Here is an 8,028-nt window from a genome sequence, read left to right as displayed (position 1 = left end):
TGTATGTATGTGTGTAGATTCTGGCCTGCTGGGTGATTGGGTATTCTCTCTTGGTCTACTTTTCTATTGTGTGTGAAAATGTGCTTTCTGGAAGAAAACTCTTCTCTTGCCCAGATGCAGGGGAGAGCCAGAAAGTGGGAAGCAAGGGAAAGAAGAAGTAAGAAAATAGTTTTAAAGGAAGAAACAAAGGAAGGAAGGAAGGAAGAAGTTATTTTCTCTCCATTTAATGAAAAATTAAACTTTAGAGATAATCAGGAATACCAAAAGATTGGCTGAATTCTTCAAGCTCACAGTATAGAATGAGTGTCAATTCCTTCACTTCTGTTAAAAGATCATCTTTCCTTTGCTTAGAATCATGTTGCAGCTGTTCTAATTGGTCTGAACTCAATTTTAGTGGGAGACTGTGGGCAGGCTGGTGAAGAAAGAACATGGTCAAGTGAAATTTTAAAAATTCACGCTTTTCTGCTACAAAAGCAATTTCAAAATCTCCACTCTCCTCCTCTCCCCAAAACCTGGACTCAAAATTGGTGAACTTTGCATTTCAACTTTGAATGTGTCTAGCACAGAGTAAGGACAGCTCTCCTGGGTAATTTGGGGAAAATATATGTATTAAAAATGAAGTTATAACAAAGTGAAAATTGCTTTTGAACATCCATAGTAGTAAAATCCATATACCGCTATTTCCTTACTATTTTAATATAGAATTTTTGCATGAGAGTCAAGTAGCCATGGCTTTTAGCTTCTGAGAAGAGGTAAATCATGCCTTCTGTATGTAGTTATTTTATTTTTGTATATAAATGCCATCTCCTAATATAATTTGTTCTCTAGCCCCTATTTTTTTCTTTTTATTTAAAGGTAAAAAGTTTCTAAATGCCTTTTAAAAGGTGCTAGTATTTTAAAAGCATAAACAATAAAGAAAACTAGTTGCAATTCATAATTTCCAATCAAATCAATCCCATTTAATAATTATGGATTTTGGATCTCTTTTTTTGGCGAGGGAAGGCTAGGAAACACATATTTTCCTCCCATAGTTTCCTCTTAGGTGGGACAGGACATATGCTATCCTATTCCTCATTGTCATTCTTCATTTTGATCAAATTTCTCTTTGCATGTGGTCTTCATATTGAAAGGCGGCCATCAAAAGGGACTCCTTTCCTCATCCTCAGACACATTCCCTCCTTTTGCCCACACAGGGAGAGGCATGTGCCTGGGCACCCCCAGCAGAGGGCAAAAGTGGGTTAGAGAGGCAGCCTTGGAAGACCTTACCTTTCTGATGGCTGAGTGAGCCCTCCTTAAGGGCTTCTTCTTTCCTCCTATGCATATTTATGGAACTTTCTTTTTTCTTCCAGAGTTTACTAAGAACAAACAAAATAGCAACAACAACAAACACAATGGGACAAATCTTGGAAAAAACTCAGTGTAAGTTACATTTTTAACCACCATATATATATTTTCAACTTCAGGTTTTTCTGAAATTACCATGGTATATACAATCTCTAAGATAAATGGACCAACTTGTAAGTGGATATGCATTTTGATAATTATTTTCACCCCACTTTCCTAAAATAGGAAGTGATGAGATATCTGAAATAGCAATATTCAGGGGCCTAATTTCACCCTTTGAGTGGACAGCGGAAGTGGGAGGAGGGTAAGGGAGAGGGATGGACAAGCCAGTGGTTTCTCTATGTGAGGAAAAATCAGGAGTGAGTAGAAGAAGGGCACTATAAGAAAGAGATTATATGCTATAGGAGAAATAGCACTGGATTTAGACTGAAAACACAGGGGTCTCAGCCTTTGTGCCGCCATTTACTGGTGGCATAATCTCAGGTTACATGGTCTCTCTAGATTCTATGTTCTCCTCTAGACTGTTTTGAAACAGGCTTCTCTTCTAACAGAGACTGCTGCTGTTTCTACAATATGGTGAGTTCTCATATACTAAGTAACTCAACTGTGTCCATCTGTACTAGGATCCTCTTGAAGTCCCAATTAATCTAGGCCACAACTGATTATTTTCAGAAAGGCCTGACTCCCCCCAAGCATCAGTTTGCTCAACTAATTCTGCTGGAAACTTTGGGGACAGGTAATTCCTCCCTGCCTCACAGCCCTAATACATTTGTCACCGCCCTTTGGTCATCTGTCCATTTGCATAAGCTGGCTCTCTCCAGAGGACCAGGCTTCCTCTCTAGCATAGGCTCAACTTAATGTGTAGTTGGAAGAAAAGGTTTGTGTTCTTCTCATTCTCCAGGATTGCTTTCAGGTTATTACACCTTTACCCTTGGGCAAAATCAACCCAATTCTTTGAGGCTTCATGTCTTCCCACGGAGCAGTCATTTAATACCTTCTAGTTGGTGATATCTACAAACCTCCTGGCCTTCACTGATGACTTTGAAGCCTGGTTCACTCTCTTCCATGCCAGTTCTGACATGATCCTGGCACCTCGGTGCTATGTGAACAAGCTGGAATGCTAGACTGTGTGTTTCTTTACTTATTGAATTCTAGTGTCCTTTGCATTTAGCTATTCATATCTCTTCACTGCCCTTAACTTTTTCAGGAACTATTCCACTAGAGAACCCTTGAATTCAGCACTCTAGCAAAAAAATCTTGCCATCTATTACTCCCAATCTACTTACCCATAACCTCCTGTAGTTACTTGCATGTGCCAAATTGATGATCTGTAATTGGGTTAAAGACTAGATATAGGAGAAGTGGGATTTTCACCTGGATCTTAAAAAGATTGACAGTTTTTCATGATGTCAGGGAAGTGAAACTTGTTGGTAGGAGTGGGCATTGAGGGGGTGGAAAAAGGGAGTCGATTTGCACCTTGTTTATCAAATGACTTTCCAGTAAAGGTTTAGATAGCAACTCTGAGGCAGAATTCAACATCTGACCCACTTGGGTTGTTTTTAAAGTGCTTAATGATGAAAATACATTTTCATCTAACTCGTTGTATAAGAAATTTATTTCTGGTAAGTTAAAATGTATTGTTGGATTTCTCCAGACTCACTCCTCATGGTGTTTCAATTGTACACAGGCGATACAACTAAGGAAGAAAACACGACGTGCACACTCTTCTTCCTTTCTTCTTTCCTTCACTCATTAATTCAACAGATATTTTACAAAAACCTACAATGCACCTGATTGCATACTTGGTTTATCTATGTCCAGATGCAGATCACCTGATACATTCTTGACTTGTTCTGTTAACTATTTCATTCCTCACAAACTGAAGGAAGCAACAAGGGAAACTGCTACTCTGTTTGTAATTCTTGCTAATAAGGAAGGTTCATTTAGTCAAAAGTACTGTAGGACAAAATGACCATTTCGTCTTGGAGTCTAAAAATCACAGCAAGCATAGCCAAACCTGTGCCCTCAATATTTGAAAAACATATTTCAATACCTCTTTACAGAGAAGAGAGATGTGGCCTCATGCTTGGGACCCTGATAGATAAGGCTCTAAGAAGGATGGGGATAGGGAGAGGGGATTAAAAAAGTGGTTCTGATGGTAAAATCCATGGCCTTGATTAATATAAAAAAGGAGCATCTTATCATTCATGAAGAAAACAAGTGAGATGTTAGATGGAGATGGGAACATGTCCAAAGGTGAACACACAAAAATGCAGCCTTATTAGAGAAAAGCCTCTTAGAAAAAGTTTCTAGTATAGTCTAATATGCTTAGTAAGAAGAATAAGAAAAGAATTAGTTCACTGTCTGGGAGTGGTGGTACCAGCCTAACTTAATGACAGAGTAGAAGTAAAACTGCTTTAACATATTTTGCCTTTTTATTCTCTGTCAGGAAACATAAGCTTTAAATTGAAGAGGGTGGAGTCAGTATGATTTAGGATGAAGTGCCGCCATGCTGAACATGAAGACAGGAAATCACCCAGCTGCTCAAATGAGTTACTCTCCAGGCTAGGAGGAATGAAGTCATAGAACTCATAAAGAAATTTCAAATGGGGCTCTGTGGGGGAAATCTTCAGAAAAAGGAGGTGCCAGAACATTCAAGATGAGTACATGAAATTCTGAATTTTAAATTTACAAGAGGTTAGATTACAAAAACTGCAGATCACTGAGGCTTTATGGCAATCTTAGCATAATTCTATGAAAAAAACTTTAGTAAAAGATTTTTGAGTACCTGGAAAAAGAGGTAGCAGGTTAGCAGGTACATGATATAAAAAGGATTGATTCACTAAGAGAAAAGTCTCTACGAGTTTTTATTAGGTTTTTGATTGTCAAGTTTGATTTCAGGGGTTTTGTCTCATAAATCAAGAATTCTATACATATACAGAATTCTGATTTCTTGCAGACATTTGACAACACTTTTTTATGACATGCTTGCAGAAAAGATGAAAGAATATGTTCTGGATAATAGAATTGTGAAAATGTGAGTAAAGAATGCATTGGTTTGCCAGGATTGGTGGCTCACATCTATCATCCCAGCACTTGGGAGGCCAAGGTGGGTGGATCACTTGAGTCCAGGAGTTTAAGACCAGCCTGGGCAACATAGTGAGACCTCATCTCTACAAAAAAATAAACAAAATTAGCCAGGCATTTGTGGCACACGCCTGTAGTGCTAGCTACTTGAGAGGCTGAGGTTGGAGGATTGCATGAGCCCAGGAGGTTAAGGTTGTAGTGAGCTGAGATCACACCACTGCATTCCAACCTGGGCAACAGAGTGAGACTCTGTCTCAAAAAAAAAAAAAAAAAAGAATGGGTTAATTGTGCATCATTAACTGGAAATGTAGCTTTAGTGGAATACCACAAGACTTTGACTGCATCCTGTTGTCAAAATACCATACTCTATAGAAAAGTTTTAATAATGGCAGTTTATTAAGACTGTACTATTTGTCAGATATGTAAATAGAATACCTCTTTTAATTGTTGGAATCAACTTACCAGGCTGGAATTATTACCCTATTTTATAGATGAGAAAACAGTCATTTCCAAGTGCCATACTGATAATGCTGGGAGGTTAAGAAGTGTATCAGTGTTACAGAGCTAATACATGGCAGAACTGGAATTCAGAACCAATTCCATCTGATTTCAGAACTCACTAATGACTCTATGGGATCATTAGAAATTCTCAGCCCCAGTTTTCAGGTAAAGAAAAAGAGGCTTGGTGAGTTTGAAATTTGCCTGTGATTACAGAGCTAGTAAAATCAAAACCAGAACTTGAATTCAGTTCTTTTGATTCCAGGTCCAGTGTTCTTCATAAAGATATGAACAAGTAGAATAATAGGTTAAAACATAAAACAATAATAATGATGATGATAGGGCTAAAATTTAAATCTTTCATTTAGATTAAAAATTAGTTTGGGAAATACATAATTAACATCTGACTTACCAAGAATTTCTGTAAAGAAAACTAAGGCAGTAGTCCTCAAAGTGTGGTCCCTTGACTAGAAATGTCAACATCATATGGCAAATGCCAAACCTTGTGCTTTACTCAGAGCAATTAAATCAGAAACTTGGTAGAAGGGATTGGGGAGAGACATGGTAGACTTCATTTTAACAAGTCCACTAAGTGATTCTGAGGCATACCAAATTGTAGATCTACCAAGCTAAGGAATTTAGTTGAAAAGCAGTCATCAAAAGCAAAAGTGAGAACACAAACATGTCACTAGGCTTACATCCAGGGAACAGCACTCTGGATGTTTACTTATTGAAGAACCTGTAGTGTCTAAGCCTGCTCAAGATGACTAACATAGCTTTCATGTGAGAGAGGAATTAGCTTATTCTGATGTCACAAAATTTAAAAAGCGATTGCATTTTTGAGTTAAAATAATTCCCAGGAAGCACTGCTCTGACTGAACTCCCTTATGTGATATGAAAGGAGACTAAAGTGAAGCAGTTTGCCAACACTCATAGAGCTGGCCAGATATAGTCTGAAACTCATGAAGGAGGGATTCTATCAACTTTTTTAGGAAAAAAACAATTTTCTTTTGTTAGAATCCCTTTTTTGTTTCAGTTTGCTTATATTCTCCCTTACCTTGGAGAGTCATGAGGTCCCTATCCATGGTCATAAAACATATGGAGTGAGTACCATATTGTCAGAGGTTGGTAGGGTGAGGATTCCTGTGTCTATTAGAGTGTTGGACTAGAATTGTTTTATCTTTTAAATATTCGATCTTACCAATAATTGCATTTGGGATTTTGAGGAAAAGTGGTAAAGAATCAAAATCACCTTTAAATTTATTATTACTATTATTATTAAAAGTAAGTGAGTTAAAAGTAGGGGTCAGAAATAGTGGCTGAAAGAGAGAGCATAGCTCTTCCCTGGAGAGTCATTTTTCTGCCTTGTATTTCTGGATTTCCTTTCTAATGACTTCTTGGATAAACCCTGTGACTGTTTTGCATTAAAATGTGCCCCAATCCACACCCTAGTAAGAAGTAAGTCCTGACACAGTGGAGTTGCTAATAGCCTAAGTCTGGTACTTCTTCAGTTTTCCAGCTTGATGTCCTTTTCCCAGTTTATTCTTTGAATTCTCAGTTCTTAATCTCTAGCTTCATCGCCTCACTGTGGACTTAAAATTTCTTCCTAAAGCTCTCCCAATTAATGGTTAGATTCTCTTCTTGTATCTATGGACCCTTGTTTTCCCTCCCCACCTCTGAGCTACATTTTCTCTTTCGATCACTTCTGGCTGTTCTGAGAAACACTTCGTGGGGACCAGCCACTCTGAAGGTCACATGGCTAGGGTCCTCAGGGGTTCTCCCTTAAGCCTGACAGAAACACCATGGCTACTTCTTGGAATTTAAAGTTTGCTACAATTAGCACATTCAAAACACTTGCAGCTGAGTGTAGGAAAATCTGGAATTAGGAGGAACACAGGTGATTTGTAGAAAGCCAAAGGTGAGAGCTGGATAGGAAAGGTTGTGCTTGATGCAAGGTCAGATGGATACAGAGAAAGGCCACAAGTAGAAGTAGGTTTTGGAGTGAGTTTACTAACTAATTATTGGCCACTCCAAGGTAATTTTTGGGTCCCCCAGCAGGTAGGCTGGATTAACTTTAAAGTTGCTTTAAACTCACCAGATAAGTCCATGAGTTGGACGATAAAAATGACTAATTGTTTAGACTCATTTAATTTCCTCAGCTCCGCTTTGGGTAAATCCATCAGGGGGTTGATAAAATATATTGCTGGTGGTAGATCAGGGAGTTTAAACTTGTAAATACACCCAAAGTCATACCTTTTGGGAACTTTGTTCATAATAATTTTTTGTTGGTTTCTTCATACAGGTCTTGTTACTCATAATTACATAGAATGCAGTTGGCAGACTATGGCAGACAGGCCAAATTGGGCAGGAGCAGCCTGTTTTTGACCCTAGAATGATTTTTACAATTTTAAAGGGTTGTAACAAAGAAGTGTATGTGACAGAGACCATAAAACAAGGAAAGAAGAAAAACAAAAAAAAGTGTGACAGAAACCAAATGTGACTCTTTACAGAAAAATGTGCTGACTCGATGTAGAATTTACTCACTGTAAAGCTATTCTTTATGATCCAAGAGCCAAGAAAGTTTTGTTTTACTTCATATTTAATAAAAATCCATTGTGACTTTTAATTTTATGTTTAATTTTACCTGTATTTCTCAGTACTATATTCCTTTTCCAGTTTCACTTCATAAGGAAATTAAATAATGTTTCTATTTATTTCTGAAATTAAAACAATTAGATAATGTAAGTATCTGTATAGATGAAATCTATTAACTTGCTAATGTGGTCATGAGAAGTTTGGTATTTTTATGGGACTTTCAAATGAAGATGCTTGGGAGGAGCTGAAACCACAGATCTGGAGTTCAAGACAGAGGTCTGGGTCAGAGGTAAATATTTTGGAATTTCTGCCCTGTAAGTATGATAACTGTCCATTTCTGAGGGTTCAATATATCCATGGGAATATCTATACTAACCTTAACATTTATTTAACCCAAGCCTGCAGCTTGCTTTAGTTTTCGAGTTTAACGGAGTAGGCAGCCATGTCATTAGCATGTCCACAAAATAGTATCTTTTCTCCCAAAATAGTATCTGTTAGCTCCTC

The 8,028-nt window shown here is 37.7% G+C and overlaps 1 long non-coding RNA gene across 1 annotated transcript; it reads left to right on the top strand.

The window, feature by feature from the left end:
- The first annotated feature begins 1,342 nt into the window (after window positions 1-1,342).
- On the top strand, window positions 1,343-7,555 carry LOC129398133 (uncharacterized). The gene is made up of 2 exons (XR_008625853.2): window positions 1,343-1,419; window positions 7,232-7,555. It is a non-coding gene; the product is annotated as an uncharacterized LOC129398133 (long non-coding RNA).
- Window positions 7,556-8,028: the final 473 nt, after the last annotated feature.

Source organism: Pan paniscus, chromosome 5 (genome assembly GCF_029289425.2).
Source record: "Pan paniscus chromosome 5, NHGRI_mPanPan1-v2.0_pri, whole genome shotgun sequence".
Lineage (NCBI taxonomy): Eukaryota > Metazoa > Chordata > Mammalia > Primates > Hominidae > Pan > Pan paniscus.
This window is presented reverse-complemented; position numbering and strand designations above follow the sequence as displayed.